Below are 26,984 nucleotides of genomic sequence, written 5' to 3' on the forward strand. Positions count from 1 at the left end.
CTCTACAAGAAAGACACTGAGGCCCTCGAATGTGTTCTGAGAAGGGCAATGAAGCTGTGAGGGGTCTGGAGCACAAGTCTTATGGGGAGTGGCTGAGAGAACTGGGATTATTTAGTCTGGAGAAGAGGAGGCTCAGGGGAGTCTGTATTACTCTCTACAACTACCTGAAGGGAGGTTGTGGCAAGGTGGGGGTTGGCCTCTTCTCCCATGTCACTAGTGATACGAGGAGAGGGAATGGCCTCAATTTGCGCAGGGGGATATTCAGATTGGAAGTTAGGAAAAACTTCTCTGAAAGCGTGGTCAGGGACTGGAATGGGTTGCCGAGGGAGGTAGTGGAGTTATTGTCCCTGGAGCTGTTCAAAAAACTTTAAGATGTTGTACCGAAGGACATGGTTTAGTGGGAAATACTGATGATAGGTGGACGGTTGGAATGGATGATCTTGGAGGTCTTTTCCAACCTTGGTGATTCCATGATTCTATGATTAGTGACATGGTTCAGTGGTAGACTTGATAGTGTTAGGCTGAGATTTGGACTTGATGACCTTACGGGTCTTTTCCAATCAAAATGATGCTATGACTCTATTTAGCAATGGGAATACCTTAGAAGCAGATCCAGGACAACCTTTCTTTTTATCTAATGGAAGAGATCTTGAGTACTGTTGGCTTAATGGTTTTAATGGAAGGAGGAAGGCCCTGTGCCACAAGGGTGAGCAGATATTGCAAGCAGACTGTCCTGAAACTGAGTCTGAGTTTCTTAAAGACAACATGCCATGAATTTCCAGGTGTTACAAGCACAGTAAGATTCCTGCTGTCCCTAAAGAGGCAAATGTAAACATAAGCAAGTCTTGTGTGATATTGAGAGACTTTGCCTTTTTCCCTGCTGAGCAAAACCAGTGTTCTGCTCTGCATAAAATATTCTGTGTATTTCATTTTCTAATCTCTAAATCTGTCATCACTGCAGCCACTGATTCTAGACATCAGCATGCAAGTATGCTCAGCAGTTGTTATGAAAAGTGTATTGCTGCTTTTGTTTGTTTATTGGTTTAAAACTGCAAAATACAGCAAAAGCCTTTCTAAATTCCCCTGTCACAGCTTTTCCATCTGCAAATACTGCTGGCAGAGAATACACTGTGAAGTTCCTGTCAGAGAGTGCAGCCTGCTTTAGCAACAGGAGTATTTTCAGTAAGTCTTCAGTGCTCATGGATCTGAAAATCTGACTAAACTTAACTTGTAAGGATTCACACTGGTGATTCCTCTCAAAAATCCTGTTTGTGCAGATTAAAATGCTCTTTGGATTTATTTATTGTGACTAAATGAGCCAAAAATACCAAAATGTTCAGCAGGAGTCCGCAAAGTATTATATGCTCATGTTAGCATAGAGAATCAGCACACTCGGTAACTGAGATCACCAAGTCATAACTGAGGAATCTAGATTTTATCCTAGCTCTGCCACGATTTACTTGAAGATTCTTAGACAATCCTTTCATCTTCCCAAACTTCTGTTTCCTTCTTCATGTTGCATTTATTAAGAATACAGTCTCTCCCAAGACATATGCTTTCTCCCTTTCATTTTTTGTACAGCGGTTAGCATAAGCAGCTATGAAATGAGACATGCAAATTTGGATTGCTTAGCCTGTATTGATGCTGCAGTATACAAAGAGCAGTAACAGAAATACATTTTTTTGTTTGCTGCAATCACAGGTAGCACTTCTTGGTTATTCTCCTAACATTAACTATTGCTGAATTTAGTCAGATGTGCAAGGAGGATATTCTTATACTTTTGCATTTGATGCAAAGCAGTTGTTTTTTATATCTGAGATGTGATTCCCCAGAGCAAATCATCCCATTTTAAATAACAATACCTCTATACCAACATCAGCTGCATCACCAACATCAAATGAAGGCTGATGAGCTTGCACTGACCTGCAGGTTGACTAGCTCAACTGTACCCGCAGTGCCATCCAGGCACTGCACTGTCTTGCTTATAATACTTTAATGTTTCCATTGGATGTTTTACTTTTGCTTTAAATAAAATATTCTGCAGATTGAATTTATTATTCAAGCCTTGATTGTTACAGAAAACTGATGTACTTTAATGATGCTGACATTTTTAGAAAGGGATTATTGCCACAGTACAGATGCTTTATACCACTACAGATGTCCTTTACCTGCCTTAGCAGAAAGGAGAATAAAATATAAAAATATAAATCAGTTTTGGATAGCTATAAATACCTTTGTTTTCAGGATGGAAACTGTGACAACTATATGGTTTTAGAAAATTATTTAATATATTTTTAAATGTATAACAAAAAGACCATATTTTGTGACTTTATTTTAGCTAAATCAAAAACTACAACCAAAACAAATGAAACAACAAAAAACTCTGACATTTTAAAATAAGAATCACTGTTAAGATTTGTACTACTTTTATTCACTGTATTTTTTACAAGATTGAAGATAAACTACAATAAAATCTCTCCAAAATGCAAAGGTTTACTTGCTTGCCTAAAAAATTTATTCCTCTTTCCCCTATTTCCTACTGCTTTTGCCATTTTTTTTAGAAGAGTGGGATGAAAAACAGGATAGTAGTAAGTATCTTTCACTCTCCTGAAAGGTTTATCTGAGAAATATCACAAATGAGAATATTGTGTGGAAGTTTATGTTTCTTCCAGTACCTTTAGCTCATGGATGATCTTGGTTTTCAATAAATGCGGGAAGAATGTTTACGTTCAGGAATACACGAACTCAAAAGTCACATCCTTGGTGGTTTTCTCTTTGGCCTTAATGCCCATGAAAGTGCATTGCAACCTCATATACATAGATACATACCTACTGTAGGGAACCTGCTTTAGCAGGAGGTTGGACTATATGATCTCCAGAGGTCATAGATCGTAGAATCATAGAATCATCAAGGTTGGAAAAGACCTCCAAGATCATTCAGTCCAACTGCCCACTTACCAATATTTCTCCACTGAATCATGTCCTTTAGTACAACATCTAAATGTTTCTTGAACACCTCCAGGCACAGTGACTCCACCACCTCCCTGGGCAGCCCGTTCCAGCACGACCGCTCTTTTGGAGAAGAAATTTTTCCTAACATCCAACCTGAATCTCCCCTTGAGGCCATAACTTGAGGTCCCTTCCAACCCCAATGATTGTGTGATTTGGTGACATCTGAGAAAATTGTGATTAGGTAAGATTAAACCTATTGTGTGGATCGGACAAGTGAAGGGGAATACCGGCCCTGATCCTTCTTATAACTCTTGTTGACATCTTCTCTGGCAACCCATCCAAACCCTGCACTGTCCCATGCCCTCGTGGTCCGGCCTGAACAAGCTGTGCTGCAAAAAGCACAAGTTGATTAGCACATGGCAAAGTCTCTCCAGCAATACTAAAGGTATACAAATGCCCAAAGCTGAGGAAATCAGCACAGCCTCTATCGGTTTCCAGGCTCATGCTCTACTTCCCCAGATTCTGACCTCTGAATTCCGAGATAAATAGACCTGAGTTGGCCCAGGTGGCTCTGATCTACCTGCATCTCTGCAGGGCTATCCCATGTTACTCTAGCCTCTTGCAAGCATCTCTACAGCATGCCTCATGAGCGGTGATGGATAAGGTGCCTGACTGAGTCCCTGCATACTGTCCCTCTGCATGTCTGTGAGACATGTGAACAGCAGCACCAAGGCTCCATGCATCTGGGCTGCACCAGCTCTTCTCTCCTGATTTTTTTTTCCCTATTGGCCTTACCTAAAGCTTTGCTCAAGCACTATTTCTTGTGTAATGTGCTGCATCTGCTGCTGAACTGTGATGGAAACACAGGTTGCTGCCCTTCATCTCCAGCAAGGCACTGGCTGAGTCATTGCTCCCAGTACACTAGTGCTGGCATCTACCCTTGGCAAAGGTATTTGTGTCATTAGCCTCATACACGGCTTTAAAATGTAAAAATAATGGCAGCCTTGTGACTTAAAGGTTCTGCAATTTAAAAAGAAGGACATAAGAAAATATCAGAGCTTTCAGCTTAAAATAATTGTCTCACAGAGCACAATTTCATTCCTTCATTCAGTATGATATTGGCATTGCTGTAATTCATCAAGCTGTCATCAATCTGTACATTTATAAAGCAAATCAGGATCAGAAATTCTTCTGTTTTGAAGGAGTTGTTCATTTAGCACTGCAGCAGCAAACAAGGAACAGATCTTTAGCGGGTGTAAACTATATGATTTTCTTCAGATTCCAGAAAGGAAATTTGGACTCTTCTTTTCTCTCATAAACTTTTGCATTCTGATTTACATTATTAAACAATAGAGGTAGATAAATTACCTCTCTATAATATATAATAGAGATACATAAAGTACCAGTTTTGACATTTTCCTTTCTTGGACCATTATTTTCGAAGAGTATTCACCTAATATGGAATATAAATTACAGTTTTGTATTTATACCCAGTCTATGCTTGTCAAGGGGAAAATTAAATCTCAGAGCATGTGGCAGAATCACAAAATCACAGAATTGTAAGAGTTGGAAGGGACCTCTGGGGATCATCTAGTCCAACCCTCCAGCCAAAGCAGGTTCCCTATGACAGAGGTGTCATGGAGATAATCCATTCCTAATAAAAGTCCAATCAGTTTTTCCAGTAGAAAGTTTCCCAGAATGGAAACTGGAACCAAAATGGAGCAAAATACAGGTTCCAGGTAAATCTGCTTTGAATGTAACATGGACTGATGTCTGAGGCAGTGAGTCCAGGATCACTTATTTCCCTGAAATCTTGGAATATTTAATGATATCATAAGATCTAGAAATAGTGTGACTTGGGATATTAACATTTTTTAAAGAAAACATACCATCTAATTCCCTGTTAGTATGAAGAAGAGCTCACAGTAGGAGCCACTTTTATCAAAAATCCAATAGGCAGATGTAAGAAAAAGAGTAAGTAAGTCTCATACCTTGGGATTCTTATTTTTGTAGGGTCTGAATGCTTGAAATGATTGAAATGACTGATCTGAAGAAATTTTCAGTCTGACTTTAAATACAGGTTTCTTACATGTACGCAGTGCAAACAGTTGTTACTTTTCCTCTGTTTTTCTTCCTTCCTATGAACACAGAGCACAAAGAGCATCTCCCCACTCTCAGCCTCATCTTGGTTCCAATGCTGTGCTCCGTCAGGCCTGGAGAGATACAAGCTGGAGACCACTCTGGGTGCTGCAGCCGATGTCTTTGAGAGCACTTGTCCACAGTGACCAGGTCAGAGCTATATGGAGGCCAGCAGGTCCCTATGCAGGTGGGGCAGGAGTAATGTTCAGCTCTGCCCCAGGCAGGCAGAGCCTCAGCATTGATGCTGCTGAGGCTGGGGACAGCTCTGGAGCAAAGGGTTCCAGTGATTCCAAAAGGTTTTGTGCTGTGCCTAGACTAATGAGCAAATACTCTTCAAACCTAAGAACATTTCTGGATGTCTAATTTTACCCTTAAAAACTTTAATGTAACTGAAAGGTGGAAAATAGGAAGCTTGCAGTGCATATCTTCAGCTCATTAAGTTTTCCTTTTTGGAAAATATTTACTACAGTGTATTATAGCTATATTAAATATGGTGAATGGATCTCTCCTAAGGGAATAGACTAAATTAAACCAGGAAGAAACCAAATCTAATTATATTGCATTCTGTATAATTAAGCAGCAGGAATTCTTTGTTCTGATTCAGAACTTCAGGTTTGGTAAGGCTTACATTTCATCAATTTTCCCCTTAAATCAAAAAGGCAGATATGAAGAACAATAGAAGACAAAATATGTTTCATATATAATATATATATATCAATTTAACAAAATAGTCTGACATTCCTGCCAGTAAATTATACCGTACTTTACACACATTCTGCATCTACTTGTGTAAGTTATAGCAAAAAATACATACAATCTAATTAACAGCATTACATTTCAGCTTCAACACTCCATTAAGCTTCAAAACATGGCTCTCCTTACTTCAGGTAGAAATGAAACTTTTCTGTGTATCTATACTCCAGACATGGATAGATAATACAAGGTATGTGGAGAGACAGACAGAAAAAGAAGACAGTGAACAAGAAAAGCTAAACTCAACAGCTTACAGGAAAAGTGTGTGATGTAACAAGGAGGTTAAATATTGAAAGAAATGGACAGAAAATGAAGATACAATTCTGCTCCATTTGCAGATTAAAACACACACAAAATGCAAGCTTAAATATTTAAATGTTTTTCATTCTTTTTGACCATTGTAGTTTTTTTTGGAGGGGTCGCTGGAATGATGTAATACAGGCTGCACGTTGGTCTGAAATGTCCATAGCTCACCCTAATTCCACCACTCTGAGCTGCTGCAGGAGTGGGCAATGTTACACCCCAATGCTGGGGATCCACACACCATCTTATTTGTGTCCTATCTTAAACATCAACATTCTTTTCACCATCACAGATAGAGGTCAGGGCCTAAATTTCTGTGTTTCTGAATTCATCTGCTTGTGTGTTCATTTCCCAGGGTGTGTCCTCTCTCCTTGCTCTGATGAGAACATTTCATCCACAGAAAGGCTTTGTGAGGCTCCACAGCGGATGAAGACAACATGGGTTTCCTCAACCATTTCTGTTACTTTCATTGCTTGGAGCAGACACACACATTTCCAGCATCCTCTGTTGGTGCAGATCAGCAAAGGAAGGGTTATTTTTCATGACATTTTAAGCAGCAGGGACACTGTAAATTGAACAATAGCCAATAGTGGGAATTTATTAAACATAACAACAGTCAAATATTTCCATGCTACAATATTGACAGATAATATCACTTCATAAATATCTGTCTTCACGGTTCTCCAGCTATGAACAAAACTCCACTTGAATGGATCTGAGCTTAGAAATTGCACACAAAGATTGACAGAATATCAAACTTTCCAGGAAAATATCTAATATGTGGTAGAATTTGCAATATTCTTGAGAATGCACAGTGCATTAAGTCAATCTAAATAAGAGCGACTGGTGAGTTAACAAACAGGTAATAACACTAAAAAACATTATATTGTACACATTGCTAAAGCTCATAAGTATGAATAGGTCTGTGACTTCCAATTTTCTGGTTTACAGACAAGAAAATGGATGTTACTCTGGTTTCCCTTACAGATCTCCATTTATGGTTTCTTTACTGGAAGAGCAGGATCAGTTTACGGGCAGCTAAAGTAATTAAACAGGCTGTGGTCAGTGAGAGCAGTATTATGGTTGTGTCTCAGGCTTAGATCATTTATCGAAAGCATACAGAAGAGAAAACAGCAAGGTAAGTTTGTTTAATCATGTGGACACTGGTAATGGACTACTTATATATATTTGCAGAACATATGGGCAATAGAAACCTTTGATATTGCTTAAAAAGCATTTTGCCTAATGCCTTCATGTCATCAGGTTTAAATAATGACCTTAATCTAGTTAAACAGATGAACGAAATCACTGAAACATTTTCCAGTTGTAGCAGTACTTAGAGTCTTAAGAGAGTAGTTGTTCTTTTGGTAAACTGGTGGTACCATCTGCTCAGAAGCAGGCTACGAGGAGTAGCTCTAACACAGTACACAGGTATAAAATCCTCAATTCACCCTCTTCCACAAAGATCTGACACAGTAGAATATTTGTTGAAGGACATGTCCTTCCTCTCATACCTGGATAACCAAAGCTTCTGGTACAAAGAGAATAGATTAGGGTAATTATGTCAATGGGAGCCTGTAGCTGCTTTGCCACAAGGAAAAGAGAGGCCATGAAGTCACTTATCGGACTGTTGCATTTTTCCCCAAGTACTTATTCCTCTGATTATGGTCTTCAGGACTGGAAACTACACAAGGTTTGCATTTCATGGTAATACATAGTTCAAGTTCTTAGCACTGGTGATACTGCACAGAATGCATGGTACATATTTGGGCTCCTAGCCCGAGACAGACCCCAGTGTGCAGCAGTGAGCCCCATGGAAGGTTCTCATAATGGTCAGGGATGGTCCAAGCAATGCAGCTGGGGAAGTGGAGAGTACTGCGTTGGTTCAGTGTGGGGAAAGAGAGATCTCAATGCAGTCTACCTTGTATAATGATACAGAGAAGATGAAGACCCTTGCTGAAGGTGGGGGGACAGGAGGCAGTAAGTACAAGACTGAACACAGGAAATTCTGCTTTGGCATTAGGAAGTTTTTCACATGATGGTGGATAAAGATTGCTGTGGAGCTCAGCAAGGGTGTAGGATCTCCGTCCAAAGGGAAGTTCCAACATGATTTGGACATGGTCATGAGAAACATGTTCCCATTAGCCCTGTTTTGAGAAGGGGATAGGACTAGATAATCCCACAGGTCTTTTTAATATATCATAAAAATCTGTTTTATGATTCTCGGCATATATTCTGGTTTATAACTGCCTTTTCCTGTTTCTGAGCTTGCCATGTTCACACAGTCAGGACTGCCATGCTTTCCCCATATGTCATTTAAGCGAAGTCAACATATTCATATGATTTGTCTGCACAGTGTTAAGATGAACCTTTCTGGGGAGCCTCTTAACAAAAAGCAATAAACAGGGTCTAAGCATCCAAGTTCCACACTCAAATTCATTCAGTACAAAATGAATTGGGGACATTGGAAGGTGAAACTTCAACAACAGTAGGCTGCTATTATGAGCAGCAACAAGTCTTACTTTTAGAAATAGCACAATAAAGCATACTGGCAAGGAATGGCCAGTGCGTGAGAACTTCCCAAATCCACAGGTCACTTAGCAACTTACCGCATGCCATAAATATATGGCAAAGAGCTGCAAAGGAATAAGTGAAAAGTCTTATCAACTGCACTAATTTTAGGACAAGAACAAAGTTTCTGGTAAAATGTGGTTCCTTTAGATCAGATCAGAGAGGAAAAATAGTGTATTACAAGGGAGTATTTTCCATCTGCATTTCACATCTCCCCTCTTGACTGACAAAACTAATGAATTGCTCAGAGATGTTGCTGTAATCTTATTGCTAGTCTACCACCCACAGGTAGCTTTGCACATTCGGTGTAACATTTGACTGCCCAGGCTATTTTAGAAATCCTAGGAGACCAGATCTGAGAGGTTGATTTTTGTCTTAGTACACAGCAAAATATTTTTTATTGTCACTTTTTATCACTAGTAATTCTTGCTGCATTGCTTGAGAGGGTCTTCCAGCTTTCCAACAAACACAGGGGATCATAGAACCATAGTTTGTCCTTGGTTGGAAGGGATCCACAAGGGCCAATCAAGTTCATCTCCTGGCTGCACACAGGACCACCCAAAATCAACCTCTATGTCTAAGAGCGTTGTCCAAACGCTCCCTGAACTCCAGCATCTCAGGGCCCACTGCTGTGGGGAGCTGTTCTATGCCCAGCACTCTCTAGTGCAGAGCCTTTTCCTAACCCCCTCAGCTTTCCCTTGTGCCACCCAAACCTGCTCCCAGTCCTCGAGGTGAGGCCACACAGCACAGAACAAAGCAGGCTGTATAATAGGAGGTGTGGAGCACAGGGCTGATATAGTTTGAAGAAAAGAGGAGAGGTTGGTGAGTAGGAATAAGGCATGTTGATGCTCATAGCCTGAAGGAGGTCTGCAGTCTGGATGAAGCATTGCGGCAGGCAGAGGCTGTGAGGTGTCCGTCCTCAGAGATGTTCAGAGTTTGATGAGATGAGGCCTGAGGTCCCTGCACACCTAGATGACTTTGTGATTGTGTGAGTCTTGAGAGCCTCTGTAGCAATATATTTTCCTGCTCTTTGGTCTCCTACCTAACAGAATAACTGTTCTCCACTGCTGAACTCACATGAGGCTGTTAGAAATGAGAAGAACTGATACGGCCAGTCATCATTGTTGTGTTAAATGGATTATGTGGAACTATTTGGAAAATGCAAAAAAGCCTGGATCAATAGGTACTTTAAACCAAAATTAAGTAACATTTCTGGCTGCAGAGTCTTGGGAAGAAAAGTATTTACAAGTCATTCAAATCCTAACCAGACTTCCCATAAAGCCTCTTTTAAATCACAGTCCTTTTTCAAAGAATCATGCAATCATAGGATCTTTTGAGTTGGAAGGGACCTTTAAAGGCCATCTAGTCCAATTCTCCTGCATGGAACAGGGACATCTACAGCTCCATCAGGTGCTCAGAGCCCAATCCAGCCTGGCCTTGCATGTCTCCAGGGATGGGGCATCCACCACCCCTCTGGGCAACCTGTGCCAGTGCCTCATCACCCTTACTTGTAAAAAACTGTTCCCTTATGTCCAGACTGAAACATCCTTATTTTAGTTTGATAACATTTTCCCTTGTCCTGACGCAACAGACCCTGCTCAAGAGTCCATCCCCTTCCTTCTTATAGCCCCTCTTTTGATACAGCCCCAGCTCTCTCAGCCTATGAGGACAGGCTAGGAGAGGTGTTCCATCTCTAGAATCATTTTTGTGTCCTTCCTCTGGACACGCACCAACAGGTCCATGACTCTCCTGTACTGAGGACTCCACATCTGGGTGCAGGTGAGGCCTCACCAGCGCAGAGCAGAGGGGCAGGATCACCTCCCTCGCCCTGCTGGCCACGCTTCTTTTGATGCAGCAGTTGGATTTCTGGGCTGTGAGGGCACAGTGCTGGCTCATGTCCAGCTTCCCACCCACCAGTACCCCTGTCTCTTTTGGCAGGGCTGTGCTCAACCCTTCTGTCCCCCAGCTTGTATTGGTAGTTGGGGTTGCCTCAACCCAGATGCAAATTCGTGCATTTGGATTTGTTGAACCTCATGAGCCCACTGCATGAAGCCCACCTATGTTTTGAGAACATAGGTTATGAAAATTTCAATTCCATATAGAAAAAGATTGAAATTAGAGACTTATTTATGCTGTATTTTTCAATACATATTATTGAACATTATTTTGAAAGTAAGTATTTGATACAACTTCATCTTGCTTGAAATCACTGTACTTAAAAAAAACTACATATTATTAACAGAATTTGGCATTTCTAGCTGAAGGTCTGACCGGCATTAATTTATAGAGCAGGTTGTTTTGCTTTAATGCTGCTTCTTTAATTGCACACATTTTATGTAGATTTTGAAAAGTCCTCTTAGGAAAAAAAGAAAGTGAAATAAAATGAGACCAATTAAATTGAATTTTTTTCAATTGTTATTCTGGATGCGAGTATAGTTTGGACTTCATTCCATCTTTACTACTCAGTGACATGTATTTCTGTGTCTGATTTTATGACTTTTAAGTATCAGTACTTAGCTCTGTGAGATAGCAAACCTCTGAAGCTTGCCTCACTTCCTTAAGGGAGCACAAGGCAGGCATTATCTCCCCAGCTTATCCATCCTGATGCTCTGCACTCCTTTGGCAAAGGGCAGTGTCATGCCTTTCATCACGTGGATAGTTACAGCTGGGTGCTTGCTCCCAGGCCATGTCTTGAATGAAATATTACGAGGTTCAGTTTCAGGGATTAAGGAGTAGCAGTCAAGGAGAAGCACTGATGTAAGTGAAATGTATTAGTAAATACCACAGGTGAGAAGGATTCCAAGTAGCCAGGGTTTCCCTTCTCCCAGACATCTCACCTTGGACAAAACAAACAATAGGAGGAGACAGCAAGTAGAGAAAGGCCATATTGCTGCTTCAGGCCACAGCTCAAACAAGTCGAGAGCGAATTTCTTCAGCAGTTTTCACTCTAAGTATTTCTCCTCTCTATGCCAGCTTCTCCATCCTTGTTTCTCCACCCGTTTTTCCCAGCTTAGCAACAATGAAGAGATTTGTTTGCAAGGCCAGACCATGAAGCCTCAGAGCAACTTGGACACTTCAGATACCTTCCAAGCACATGCCAAAGCAGGTGCCACGTGCAGCAGGCTGGTGGAGCCACGAGACCCCAGACCTAGCATGCAAGCATCTGGCGGAAGATCTGTTGCTGCTATGACTAGCAGTCAGCACCAACATTTCTGCAGGTCTGCCAGTTTTCCCAGGTGAATATGGCAGAATCTGGGTCATTCTCTTGTCTTGACCAAGCAGCTGCTTGTGAGAGGATTGTCTGCAGTAAAGTTTAAATGTTGTTAGCAACCATTTAATGACCTGATTGTATTGATCCAACTGTTCTTATAAGAAAGTGAATGACACAGACAACAACAGACATGAAAAAATTCATTTTTATTTAATGCAATTTGTCTTGGTGTTAGTTCAAGCCAAATATGCCTAAACTGTTTGTGTTCTACCTTGGCATAAGCCTTGATGGCATCAATTATTTACACAGTATGTTTGAAGGTTGTTCTAAACTGTGAAGGACACTGCCACTGACAAATTTTTTCCTAAAATTTGAACAGCATTCATCATCTTGTATGCAGAATAGATGGGCAGAAATACGTGATTAAATATTTGGAAAATGATGTTAAGAGATTAACTGCTTTAATATTTTACTGAAAAAACACTACGAGCAAGTATTCTTGGCTCCCTCTCCTTGTTCAGAAGAGAATGAACAGATAATGTTAATAAAATCTGGATTAAATAATTTAATTAGACATATGATCCTTAAGAGTTAATTCATTCCTTGACACAAACTCAAATAATTGGGTAGTATGGGTAGAGTTGATTTTATTTTATTGATCTCCATAAAAGTGATATATACAGTTCAACACTTGGATTTAAAAAATCAGGAAATATGATCAGAAACCTATGAGCATAATGCTGTGGCTGAGATTTTTAGATGTGCAAGGTCTGGAAAATTCTAAATTACACCTCCCACAGCAATAGTATCTCAGCAGTAATGCACACATAAAAACATCAAGGCTAATGCTACATATTGTACAGTATTAATAAAAAGTCTGTATAAGTGATTAGATTTATTTAGGGCTATTCTAGGATTCAAATGCTCCACAGAATTGCTCAGGGACATTCACTGTCTGGTTCAGCAAAGTATTTAAACAAACATCTAATACAGGGCATGTGTCCGGTCTTGATGACACTCTCAGTCACATGATTGAAGCTAGAAATAAAGTTTGTGTTTTGCTGTAAGAAAGCTCTGCAAAACTTTTAAGATACATTCTACGTAGCCTGTTGTCAGTTTAAATATACTGATTATAAAAATCACCCTTCACCTAAATGGTACCACTTACAGAGTGGACAAACTATTCTTTTGTAATTTCAGGTAGCCATCAGTAATGGATTCCAACATCTGGCTGAGACCCAAATAGCCCTGAAATGAACAGAGCTGATGTCAGCATTACGATGGAGTTCAGTCAAAGCCTGAACCTAGCTCTGAGATGGGGTAAGTTGCATAATATTCAGTGCTATATACTTCAATCTTATCAATGGTATTTCTTTTCAAACGAGCTCATATGAGCCCTGGTATACTCATCTGCATTTTGAGTTTGTCGTTGTCCTACAGAGAATAGTTGCATTCAATAGGAGCTAGTAGGAGGCCTGATCCTGCATCTTAAAGTCATTCTGTGCTTTTGTGTGAAAGTTCATGATGAACCACGAAGTGTTAACCTAGATATGAGGCATAGTTGTCAATCTATGGATTTTCTGAGAAACACATGAATAGTGCAGGAAAAAATGACACTGAATATAGATAGATCCATATGTAGACAAGTAGACAGACAGACAAACATTTTGGTAGGCACTGTGAAAGCCATAAATATCTTTAGTCTACCTCTATGAGATGAACTTAGCCACGTTTAAGGGAAATTGGAAATTCCTAATTAGGGTTACATCTGTGTCATGTAATTAGTCATCCATCATAATGACTACCACTAACCTCAAAGTTACAGATCAAGAAATTCTGGTGATAGGGTAGTGGATGTTTCCCGGAATAAACACTTCCAGGAAAATATGCATAAAGAGCTATATATGAGTATGTTTTTAAATGCTTCTGGAAAGATTTAGATAGCTTGCACCAACAACGTTGCTCACCATCTTGCTAGAGAAACATCTGCACACCTCAGAGTCTGAGAAGTACAGAGACAGCAAAAAAAGTGGTAAGCTTTTGGTACAGGTCTAAGAATGGAGTGGTATGTAAAATATCCTTTCTTATGCACATATACTGAACAGCCTCTGGAATCATTCTGAAAGAATTTAGATCAATTAGCTAGAATCGCGTTTTATTTTTCCCATGGATAACTAGAAGAAGATACACTTCAAAGATAGCCACATATTAATGGCCCATCACCTTTAAAAGGAAGGAGTGGCCTAGAGCCTACCTATAACGCTGGAAGAATGAACCATTTTTACCAGACCCAATCTCCCTCCTTTGGTAACTTTTAGTGATACACAGAAAACAACAGTTAACTCTTAAACAATTAAAAAGGCAAGGGAGGAAGGAAGGGTTTCTTCTTCACTCTTTTTGACAGAAAAACCATTTAGCAATACAAACATAAAATAATTGGATTCTTTTCCTTTGCTTACTTTGCCTTTTCTTCAGCTAAGTGCTTGATGTAGCTGCTTTCTTTACTCTTTCCAAGCCTTACATGTGTTGAGTAGCAATAAAGGTGCATGTGCCTCTTCTCTGAGGCAACTATAAAAGCAAGTTGGGAGATACATCAGTGCTCTATCTGGTGTAGAGCAAGCCTGTGAAATTTTGATAGTGTAGATCAAGGGTTCAAATCCATTAGATTAGCCTGGATTTTTTTCTTTTTAATAAATCCATCAAGACACACAGTATCTTTAGTCCCCAGATTATAATACTTTGCTTTTTCCACAATAAGGACTTTTTATCAAAGCAATCTTTTCTGTTTCTTCAGAGGAAGAAATAAAAAAAGAAAAAAGGAATTTTCTGTAGCACATTTGCATTAGAATATGGATTTTTAGGTCCTAAAGGTACTCGCTTGTGCTATTGATCCATAATGGTATTGAAAATATATCTGTTTCCCCTAGATGCCTAAAGAATAGCTAAATAAAATCACATCATTTTTACTTAGTCGATATTTGAAAACAGTGTGCTTCCTATTTTTCTTATCGATTTCCAAGTCATTTTACCCTACAATCAGCAACGCTTTTAAGGTATGATAGAAATATCTGCCTAGATAAAACAAGAAATCTCATTGAAATGCAGCACCTACAGCAAAAATCACATAAAACACAATGTCTTACTAGTCAGTCTCATCTAGCTTAGGAGAAGATATTTGGTTTTAACTAATTTCTAGGAAAAGATGTCTGCCTGCAGAAAAATCCTGCAGAAAACTGCAAACACTGTCCTTTCGGTAACAGTGTCAAAGTAGGGTCCCACTGTCAAACAAATTGGCGCTTCCAGCTCCCCATGCCAGACGATAAATCAGTGAGAAGCCTCATGTCTGTGTTTTGAGGGCTGGGCGCTTAACACCACACTGCTGGAGACCCTACATCCCGTTTCAGTACGAAGTGTAATAAGAACCTTTAGAATCTGTTTTGTAACTCATGTCCAAACAAAGTTACAGGGCTTAGGTTTCCAGCATTAAAAAAAAAGGAGGGGAATGCTATTATTAATGTTTGCTATGTATTAAAAAAAAAAAAATACTCTGAATAAAATGTAGAATTCCTCAAACAATACCACTGGAAACAGGAACAGCTGTGGTCCAGGTCAAGTGGAACAAGCAGATTAAAAAAAAAAAAGAAGAACGAAGAGTTTTCATGTTAGGTAGAAGTGCTCTAATGAGTATTACCATCTGTAACAAATATAGCGTTTAAAATAAAAATATTTCCCCAGTCTGTTTGCACTGGCATAGCATTGGGCACTGGAGTCTTTTCCAAGGACTCATTAAGTTATGTATATCTAAAAAAACTTTTTCCCCAAGTCCCTGCCATGTCCTGGTTCAAGTAGCTGATACTTGTCCAAAATTGGTACTTTTGTGCTCATATTTCTTTATATTACTTGGTGTGCTTGACAGCATTTTAAGTTCAGATTTATTTGTTGTTCTTGCCATTACACCTGACGGAAGAAAGCTGAGATGCTGAAGGCTCTTCAGAGACTTAGGAAAACTGAAGTAGATGGAAACTGTGCTCCAAAGGGACTTACGCTCACCCACAAAGAGCCCTCTAAAAGCTTTTACTGATTCATAGCAAGGTGCAAGGTAGGTGAAGCAAAGGATAGCAAAAATAATGGTAGAGTATTGGAGAAATACTTTGTGGGAATAAAACAAAGAAACAAAGAAGCAAACAAAAAAAAGCCAACAACCAGAAAAGTGAACTCTAAACAGTACACCTTACTATTGTACAGACAGTGTTAGATGTGTTGGTGATACACATGGGTCACTGTATGTACATGAAGTTCCACATTTAGTGCAATTGCTTTTAAATGTAATGTATTGCCTTACCAGATTCTTTATTTTTACAAATGGTACTACGTAATATTTATGAGTCTACTAGTAAATGCAATACTCATAAATAATTTAAATCAAATTACATTTGTCGGCTAAACCAGCAACTTTAGTGATATATTACCCTTGATTTTTTTTATTGTCTTTTTCCCTTTGCTTGTTGATTGGTGAAAATCAGCATTCTGTAATTGATCTCACAGTCATTAGAATGAATTAATAATGCTCTAGTAGGTTTCCACTGGAAGGCAAAGATTTTTGCATTTCATTTCCATGTCATCTGGCATCAAGGGTGCAGACAGCTAGTGATAGTGTGTAAACAAGTGCTTTAACCCAAATAGAAATTATCAGGGAAAAAAAATCAAACCTAAAGAAGCATATTGACAGTGTAAAAACGTAGTGAACACAAGTTTTTGACCACTGTCCAGGGGATGAGATTTATGAAAATTTCTCCAGTTACCTCAGATTCCAAGATAAGAGTCTCCTTTGCCTGTGATCCAGTTATCACTGCACGTCATGACCAAGATGTACAGTGCATATTGCCCACCAGCATCCACACACGTTCTACCAACCTCGGGTTACACATTTCACCATCTAGGGGAGCCAGGGAATTGCCATATCTAGAGGTGAACCCACGGTTTTGTATACCCCCTGCCATTGTGCAGACAGGGTCAACTGTGGATTGCCCCTGCAACTACGTCACAAAACTGAGCTGTCAAGGTTGGACGCAGCTGTTCTTTGATCATGTCAGCTCTCCTACTCACCCTGAGCAAACCTTAATGTCAATTTGGCCACGAATCTCCCGCAGCCTGGGAACTGGATACACTTGAGACTTATGCACAGAAAGAAAGCTCATAAGCAAGCTGTGGTCAGCACACACACAAAAAACAGCAGCAAAAAAGAGTGAGTTGATCAACTGTAGTGCCATGCATTCTCGTAATCTCTGTCAGATGCAGCCACCAGGCATTTCTGAATTCTGCTTAAAAATGCTCAGTGACTCTTTAACTACTCTTTCATTTCCCTGCACAAGACTTACTGCAAGATGAGATCAGATTTTTTCATGTTTACAGCACTTTCACTGTTTGCTGGACAATGCCATCTGCTCACCAGAGCTTTGATAATGAAACTGCCAAAACACTTTTGCTTAGTGAAGGAAATTTCCCTTGAAACTGTGTACTCAGTAATTCATGACTCTGTATGTTCGGTTGGTTACCATTCAGAGATTAAGCATCTCCCAGCAATAACCCAATACTTAGTATTCATAAGATGAAAATAAATGTGACCAGCCAAGAGCTTACTGAGCTGCAGAGGTAAACACTCATTGGCTAAATGTTTTCATTATTCATATGACTGAAATGTACAGTTCTACAAAGAGAAACACTTGAAGGTCAGTGCTAAGCAAAAGAAAACCAATAGTTTCAGCTATTCTACATTTTATGTTCATAAATTTTATTTTGAGTGCTGGAACAAGCTCCCCAGGGAGGCTGTGAAGTCTCCTTCCCTGGAGATACTCTCTAGATGCTTTCCCACTAAACCTCCTCTAGGGAACTGGGCTTAGCAGAAGGGTTGGACTAGATGATCTCCAGAGGTCCCTTTCAGACTCAGTGATTCTGAGATTTTTAATCTTTAAAATGCACTCAGAACAAAGAATCTTAGTAGGAAGGGTGTGGTGGTAGGATAAGGGGTTACAGCTTTAAACTAAAAGATTTAGATTAGATACGAGGAAGAAATTCTTCATTCTAAGGGTGGTGAGGCCCTGGCACAGCTGCCCAGAGAAGCTGTGGGTGCCCCATCCCTGGAGGTGCTCCAGGCCAGGTTGGAGGGGCACTGGGCAGCCTGAGCTGGGGGGAGGCAATACTTGCCCACAGCAGGGGGGCTGAAACATCATGGTCTTTAAGGTTCCTTCCAATCCAAGTCATTCTATGATTCTATGACACTTTATAATATCTACAAGTTAATCACTGTGACAGCTCTTATCTGGACACAACTCTTATTATTCTCTCCTGTGTAACTGCATTTTTAGAAACAAAAGTCCAAAACAGGAAAAAACTCATCACCAAACTTTTAGGGATCTAATTTGTCTCTCATTTCTAATGAAGAACCATAACTGAAGTACTTACGCAAAGATGAAATGTGTTACCAGCTGTTGAATGTGTGGGTCTGACCCATGAGCAAATAAGATGGAACAGGAATTTGAGTGCTGAAAACAACTGGGAGGTAGACGTGTACAGAATGAATTCTTCAGAGACAGGTTTTAGGAAGTATCCTTGTAGCAGAGAAGGGTGAACTTCTGAACAAGTGGACTGCTTTTAATGATTTTAATGGAAATTTTGTATATATCATAGAATGGCATCGAAAAAACAACTTGACTGATTTAAATGAAAAAGAAAGATCTAACAAATATTGGGCTCTTTTTCTTCCTTTTCCTATTTTTTTAGTTATTAATTTGATAAAAAGAAAAATAAATCAAAGATTTTAAAGTATGTCTACAGAATTTGACCCAACAACATGGAAATCAAAGGAGAACCACTATAGTAGGTTCAGAGAATAACGGATTACTCATTCCTTTTTTCTTAATATTTTGATTTTTTCTTCACTTTTGTTTTGATTCAAGAGCATGAAGCTCTTCTCATCCAACAGCAATGAAATTTTTTTCTGAAGGTCTCAAGGCTCCAGAGATTGATTTGGTTGTCTTCCTTTTTCAAAAAGAACAGTAACTGGTTGGAATTATCATTTATCTTACAACTTTGAAACAGAGGAAAAATCAAGGCAATGCATTGCCATGTGAGGAGGGAGTGAGAGAGAGATTATCTCTTTTCATTAATAAACAAATGTATGCAGAAGGGGAGAATACAAATTCAGCTTTCTTTTCTTCAAAGGATTTTCATATGCTCTTGCCGAGCTGGTATTTTTGTAAATTGTCTTATACTGTAGGGATCAATTAAAATATCATTGCTGATAAATTCCTGCAGAGAATCTGGAAGTCTGGACATACACAGCCTTGGTTTCTGATACAGGATGTACTCATACATACGACCTACTGCTTGAAAGGATTAAGGTGAAGAAATGTTTTTTTTTTAACAGGACATTACAAGGATGTGTTTTTCTATGCTGTCTTTACACGTTGATCTCAGAGTCTCTTCACTGAAAGACATAAGTTTACGATAGATAATGCTTCTGCATTTACCAGTACACCCCTCCCTGAACACTGTGACCACGAACACCAGTTGCTTAAGAAAGTCTCTGATCTCTTTCTGGCTAGAACTAATGACAGGTGAGGACCAGCTCTGTCCAGAGGCTCCTTCATACCACTTTGCAGCAGCACAAGCAGTTTGTGGAAATACATTTGGAAAACAGAGCTCTGCAACACCCACTTGGGTGAACAAAGCAAGCAAAATCTGGGGTAAAGATGATTAAATGTAAAAAGAAACAATGCAGAAGTGTCAGTAAACATGGAAGATTTTCCTCCTCCTGGATTTCGTGTTCCTTTGTTATTGCTTATTATTCAGCATGTGAGACGTGCTCTCTCATGTACGCTTTTAGATTTCCTTAATAGCCAGACTAATATCAACAGGAAGCAGAAATGTGATCCTAGTTGCAAAACACAGAGCGCAGTACTCAGGTTTGACATAGGTGGTAACTCACACTCTGAAGCAGAGGTTTGCAGCTGATTGTCTTGCATAAGCACGCTGTACGAAATGTCAGTCAGACCACAGCTACCACTGAAGATTCTGGTTACAGGAATGCCTGTTAAAGGAATGAAGCATTTCACCATGTCGGTTAACTTGATCCACCTCATGTAAGTTGTGAAATCAAAATAACAGAATGATCAAATTATCATTAAGAATATTGCTTAAATTACTGCCTATGATATGCAGGAATAATAAAGCACTTTCATTTTTCTGCAGGACTTTTTTTTAATCCACATAGTACTTTTTTAACAGCAGCATACTGTTCAAACAAACCTAGCCCATAAATTGTGCAGTCATCAAGAAAAAGAGCAGTCTAAGTCACTATTTAGAAGCCAACCCTTAGAACTCCACAACTAATAGTCTGTAGATGGAAGAATGATACATGCTTCAACCTTTTGATTGTCTCAATCTGTAACAAAAGTCTGTATTTTGAAGATATTCTTTTTCTTGGCAGAATTATAGAGTTTAAAATCACTAATTCTAAGTTTCAATTGCATACTGTGACACAGATTTATCTTTTATTCCTCTTTGTGGTCCATTTCCCTTCTAGGCCCCAGAGTCTTGATCGCTACTGTTTGATGAATCAGCTTTCTGTTAACCGGAGGTGTATAGCCATCATCTAATGAAAACACTCTGCATTTTATGACTCCCCAGACTGTAGTTCTGCATATTAAAATAGAATTTCAATCTCAGTATAAAAAATAAAATCTAATCTAACATCTGTGGTTTGAACAGAACTGATAAAAATGCCGCTCGTTTAATTTCAACTGTATTTTTAACGTTAGACAATATAAAAGGAGATACTGGATGTAATTTAAAATGTCTAAAAATTATTAATAAATATACAATTTTGAAGGCAAATTCACCAAGGGCAGATAATGCCTGAAAAATCTGGTGGCCTTCTATGTTGCAACAATAGCATCAGTGGACAAAGGGAGGGAAACTGATGTCACATACTTGGACTTGTGCAAGGCCTTTGACATGGTCCCGCACCACATCCTTATCTCTAAATTGGAGAGAGATGGGTTTGAAGGGGGGACTGTTCAGTGGATAAGAAACTGGTTGGAAGGTTGCAGCCAGAGGGTTGTGGTTAATGGCTCTATGTCCACTTGGAGGCCGGTGACAAGTGGTGTCCCCCAGTGGTCCATCTGTGACCAGGACTGTTTAACATCTTTATCAGTGACACAGATGATGGGACTGCATGCACCCTCAGCAAGTTTGCTGATGACACCAAGCTGAGCGGTGTGGTTGGTATAACAGAAGGAAGGGATGCCATCCAGAGGGACCTAGACAGGATAGAGAAGTGGGCCCACACAAACCAAATGAGACTGAACAAGGCCAAATGCAAGGTGTTACACTTTGGGTATGGGCAATCCCAGGTATATGTGCAGACATCAACTTAACTGCAAGTTGCTGCTAGCTGCTCTTACAGCAGACTCAGCACGTCATGATCATAGAATAGTAGAATCAGAAAATCATTTCAGCTGAAAAGACTTCTAAGATCATCAAGTCCAGCCATCACCATGACAAATCCAAGCCGCACAATCCCTTACCTGAATTCAGCTGGTAAGTGTCAGAGTAGTTTTTCTGAAGGGTATTCAGCTAGAGGAAAGTTTTCCAATGGCTTACCAGTGGCGCGTTTCAAGCTGGTGGAAAAGCCAGAAGTAAAATTGTTGTGTTCCCCATAGGCACTTGGTTTGTCTCTGTAGTTAAGATAACTCAGTACCGCTACAACTAGAAGACTTTGCACCACACTGCATGGCTGTTTTACATACAGACCTCTTTCTTGGCTTTAACCTTTTTCCATTTGTGCATCAGATGTTCTCCAGCAAAATCTATTACTGGACAACCCGCTTCACGGAATTATCTTTATTTTGCAACCATTTCCACTCTCAGGAAACAAAGAAGCATTCAGACAGCAGGAGGAGACTTGGAATCTAACACCTCAGCTGATCAGTCTCAATTTTAATCCTGGATAGCCTTGAAATTGATTCAATAGAATTTTGCAAAAGTAACTTGAGTTTTCCCTAGGTCCACGGTCTTCTGACAAGTTAACAGACAGTCTTTCTACTGCTGCTGAATACAGCTTTCTAGGAGACACTCCCTATCACTGGTTCTTTGCTATCACATTATTTTTGCAATCAGTGTTTTCCCTCCCCTACAAATTTTCCCATGGAAGGCCTGGGAACAGTGACAAAAGACAAAGAAAATGCTGTTACAAAGCATTAAAACAAATTCTGCTTTTCTTAATTTTCTGTTTCCTTCAAATTTATTTTTATTTTTTTTATTTTTCAAGAATATCTATATAGCAAGAATGTTATTTTCTGTACAATGCCTAACGTCGCAAGGAACAGATGGATCTGCTGGAAACTAGCAAATATGCCATAAATACTAAATTTTGTCTGAAGCACAAGAAAAAATGTACATAGAAAGCCCACATTCTAATAAGAAAAGATGTCTATGACCTAAATAGTACATAAACGTACTAATAGAAAATGTAAGTACCCCAAAAGTTTAAGTTAATATTTATTCTTCATTATTCCAAAGTAAAATACACTTAGGCATAAAATAAAACCATAATTAAAGTCAAAGAAAAACAACAACAACATACAAGCAAAACAGCAAAGCCTGCCTTTAGAGATAATCTTTAGTGGAGCATCTGTTTTCATACAACATCAGTCCTTAAACAGATTTATTCTCTATTGACTCATTTTTCTGCTTCTCCTTCCTATCACAATGTATGATATTCAGGTGCACTAGTTATTGTTTGCAGTGATATTACTTGTTAATCTGATGCAAGGCTAATGTAGTAGTAGGGAACATTATGAACTCAGATCTTGTTTTTATTATCAACAGCCAGAACAAAAACCATGGGATTAGATTTAATGTGATATAAAAGATTTGATGATGTATTTGATGTCGTCTGCCAGCAAGATGAAGGATGCCATGAACTGTACCACAGTGCCAGGAATCAGCAGATTTCGTCAGCTCCTTTGGAGGCATGTTTAAGATTTTAAAATACTAGCTTCTAAATAAATACAAATGACAAATTAGTCTCTGATGGAAAGAAAAGAGTATAGTAAGAAAAAAAGCCTAGAGGAGTTATTAGAGATAGGTGTACAAATATATGTGATGCTCTACTTCAAACTTCTGCTTGTACTCGCATCTATCCAGATCCTGAGTAATTTTTCAGGCCAATAAAATGTAGTTAAAGATTACATCAGATCTGCTCTTCCCTACGCCTCTCTGCTTTCCCCTTTCGTCCCTTGTCCCTTCATTTCTCAGTGTAGTTGCTTGCACTACATTATCACAGAATGGCTTAGATTGGAAGGGACATTAAAGCCCACCCAGCCCCAATCCCCTGCCGTGGGAGCGCTGCCACCCAGCAGGTCAGGTCAGAACAGGGCCCCGTCCAACCTGGCCTGGAGCACCTCCAGGGATGGGGCACCCACAGCTTCTCTGGGCAGCTGTGCCAATGCAACTAAGACATGAAGAAACCAAGCAGAGAACTAGAGGAATTAATGTGGTATTTTTGATACAGCACTGCTTGTTTCTGGTACCCCTGCTAGGGTACTTCTACTTGTCAGCAGAGAGCTAAGATGCACAGTGCTCTGGGAGGAGGCTTCGTATCTCAAGGGAGAACAGCGTTACTGTCTCTTGCACTGCAGGCTGAGGGCTGGTGTCTAGCTCTGGCTCAAGAGAAATCAAGACTATGCTCTGCAGTGGAGCTCTTGGATAGAAAGAAGCTGAGGGGAAAATCCACCTCCGTGGGGCGCAGGAGTAGAGGATTAATTGGAATTAAAACTGCATAGATGTCATTTGTCTTCCGGATCTCTCTGCAAATCTGATTAATAAAAAAAAAAATAATAATAACCTAAGACGTGACAGACTTCATTTAAAGGAGGAGATGCCTCTAACCTGTAGACAAGAACAGGAGTAAAATAAAGTTTATTTATTCCTCATTTCATTTTCTGCACAATGCGAACAACAAAATTTCATTTGTGCAGTGAACACCTCCTCAATGAGTTTTGCAAACTGGGAGTGCCACAGCTAACCTGATTTAACAAAACCTTTTATATATGACTGCACAACATCAGTTCACGCAAGTAACAAAGACTTGTTAGCAGTTGCTGAGAATGTCAGCCAGTGATGCTGATCAGTCAATACCAGGCACTTCTAAATGCTGTCTCCTTTGAAATTAGCTGCTGTTGTGTATGTTATGACACAAGTGCTGTACCTGCCTTTGATGCTGCATATTGATCAACTGCACTTGGACTTGAGCACTGCTCATTGTCTGACAGGACAGTCATCTTCAAAAGGCACAGAGCTAAGGTTAAAATTCTGCCATTTAAACATCTTTGATCTACAGTTCTGATTATTTATTGTCATGATTACCTTCTGCTTTGATAGAGATAATAAGAAAATGGCCTCAGCTCTTATAAAGCATTGTGGCCTTCTGCTGGTGAAAATTTCAATTGGTAGTTGCTCTTGCAGTGCATTTCTCCACATAATGGCACTTGCTTAGGAAACATGAACATAGCTACGGTCCTTGTCCTCAAACTTATGCTTTTTAGGGAAATGTCTTGTGCTAGGTTGAGGACAGTTTTTATCAACCTTTGTTACAATAATACATACTTTCCTTAAAGAAATGCAGAAGATAGCAAAGTCAAAAATTTATATACGTTATTCTTTCAAGGACAGGGATTTTTGGAGTGCCATGGTAGACAAAAATGAGATGCATATTCACATGTGTTTGAAAAAATCCTTTTCCATAGGTGGTTTCTTGGAGATGAATATAGTATTTTCAAAAACAAACAAACAAAAAAACCAAAAAAACCCGACAACAAAACATTCTCTACTTCCAGTGATGTTTTTTCACTGGGACATGTTTCTTTCTGCTCAAGCTACTGCTCTTGAAGAGGAAAAATAAAGGCATTGTCCACAGTACTCTGAAACGGTGTTTTTCACTAGACTATAGTGGATGACATCTTGAAGTGAGTACTGTTATTTTGTCCCTGCACTTTCATTTTAGAAATGAAGAGATTCATATGTGACCTTGAACAGTGACTAAAAATAGTGTAGAACTCACATCCCGAAGTAGTTGTTCTTGCCTACAGAGACAACTCTCTCTTTTTATTTGAACTTGGTCAGAAAGGCAGCTTCAGACAAATAATTTTAAAGGCCAGTAGCAACTTCAGATCGTCTATTTTGACCTTGACTGCAGCCAAGCACAGGAACGTGTACAGACGCATACATGCATGTGCACACATAACTTAAAATATAACATAGCCATTTTCCAAAAGCTGTCTGGCGAGAGTATAGACTAAGAAACAACACCTACACTATCCATAAGATGTGGACCATGTGTAACTATTTCTCACTTATTTAAAAGTGCATTGTTTGTGTACATAATTTCCCCCCAAAATTTCCAGAATATCTGTGTCTGAAATATGTATGTTTGACATTTGATTCATACTTTGAATCACCTTTGAGTGATCATACTCTGAAGCACCTCAAGACCTTGTCTATTTACTCATAAGGGAAAAGTAGGTTTCACCTACAGTATATACAAAATTCTTATTTTGGTCTTTAAAAGCCAGAAAGGAAACTGGTGCTTCTTTCTACAAGCCTAGATTATTTCCCAAAGCCAGTTCTCCTCCAAGAGCAACAGCAGTAACCCTGTCAACAGGCTTCAACCTAGATGGTCCGAGCATGCGAATTCAAGGACTTGCACTCTTGCTCAAAACTGGCATTGGTCCTGGTGTCTAACCCATCCTACCAAACTAATGAGATTTTAGGAGCAAAAATAAGTCGATGATGAAGAAGAGTGGTTTGGTTTTTTTTTCCATACCTGTATAGTTATCTGAAAAATCTGTCATATTCCACATCCACTGATTATTTCCTTTCTTTTGTTTATCAGATGTTAACTCAATCAATTTGAAATTTTTTTCTCTCTTTGAAAGTAGGCACAAATGCTAATGTATCTGTTGGAAGGACAGCACAGCCAAGCAGAAGCAATCAAGAAGTTTTCTGGCAAACCCAGGCAACATCTTGGTGCATATTATCAGTCAACAGAATAGAGATACTATCTTGTTGGACCTGGTACTCAAAAAACGAGAAAGAAATAAATGGCTTAAGATATGAAGATCAGAGGCAACTTTGGCTGTAGCAACCGCGATATGGTGACGCTTAAGATTCTGAGAGAAGTGATCAAAACAATACTACCACCATGGAATTTAGAAATGCTGATTTTGTTCTTTTTGGGGCCTCCCATGTCTCCAAGCGTAGTAGTAGCTTGTAGGAGTAAGGCAGAACCAGAGGAGAGTGGATCAAGTTAGGGACCAGTTGAGCCAGTTAGACGTAAAGAAGTCTGTGAGCCCAGAAAATTAAAGGGCAAACATTGCACTCATCTTCAAGGACAAGAAGAGGATGGATCCAAGCAACTGGATCCTGTAGGCCATTTGGCCTCACCACAGTACCTGGAAGGGAATGGAACAAGTCCTCTTAAAAGCCATTTCTAAACACAAGAGACTAGGAGGCAATTCAAAAGAGCCAACATAGGTATACCAAGGGCAAATCCTGCCCAACCTATCAGATTGCTTTCTGTGATGAGATAGCCAGCACTTAAGGAGAGAGCAGTGGGTGACATGAACCCTTTCAGCAAACACTTTAACACAGCCTCCCATAGTTTTCTTCCCACCAGGATGCTAAGAGATGAGGATGAATAGGTGGATATTAAAGTTTGTGGAAAAGAGTCTGGAGTGCTGGGCTCAGCAAGCTACCACTGGTGTAAACAATCCTATTTTGAGCAGGGTGGTGAACTGCGTGACTTCCACTCTAAGTTGTTCTAGGTGAGTCTGCAATTGTAAACATTTTTGTTGCAGGCATTCAGACAGAAAGCGTATTTAAATGTTTCAGTCTTCTTACTTTCTTCTTAAAGTGTATTGCTGCTCATGGTCTTTGTGGTTTTATAAGGCAGATCAAATTTATACTTGTAAGATTACTTTATGACGTACCTCAA

At 39.5% G+C, this 26,984-nt stretch overlaps 1 long non-coding RNA gene across 1 annotated transcript; it reads left to right on the forward strand.

The window, feature by feature from the left end:
- LOC110390374 lies at window positions 5,109-26,984 on the forward strand. Its single transcript, XR_002433727.1, has 5 exons — window positions 5,109-5,241; window positions 7,135-7,285; window positions 13,130-13,249; window positions 15,897-16,028; window positions 25,927-26,984. It is a non-coding gene; the product is annotated as an uncharacterized LOC110390374 (long non-coding RNA).

This window comes from Numida meleagris, chromosome Z, assembly GCF_002078875.1.
Source record: "Numida meleagris isolate 19003 breed g44 Domestic line chromosome Z, NumMel1.0, whole genome shotgun sequence".
Classification (NCBI taxonomy): Eukaryota; Metazoa; Chordata; class Aves; order Galliformes; family Numididae; genus Numida; species Numida meleagris.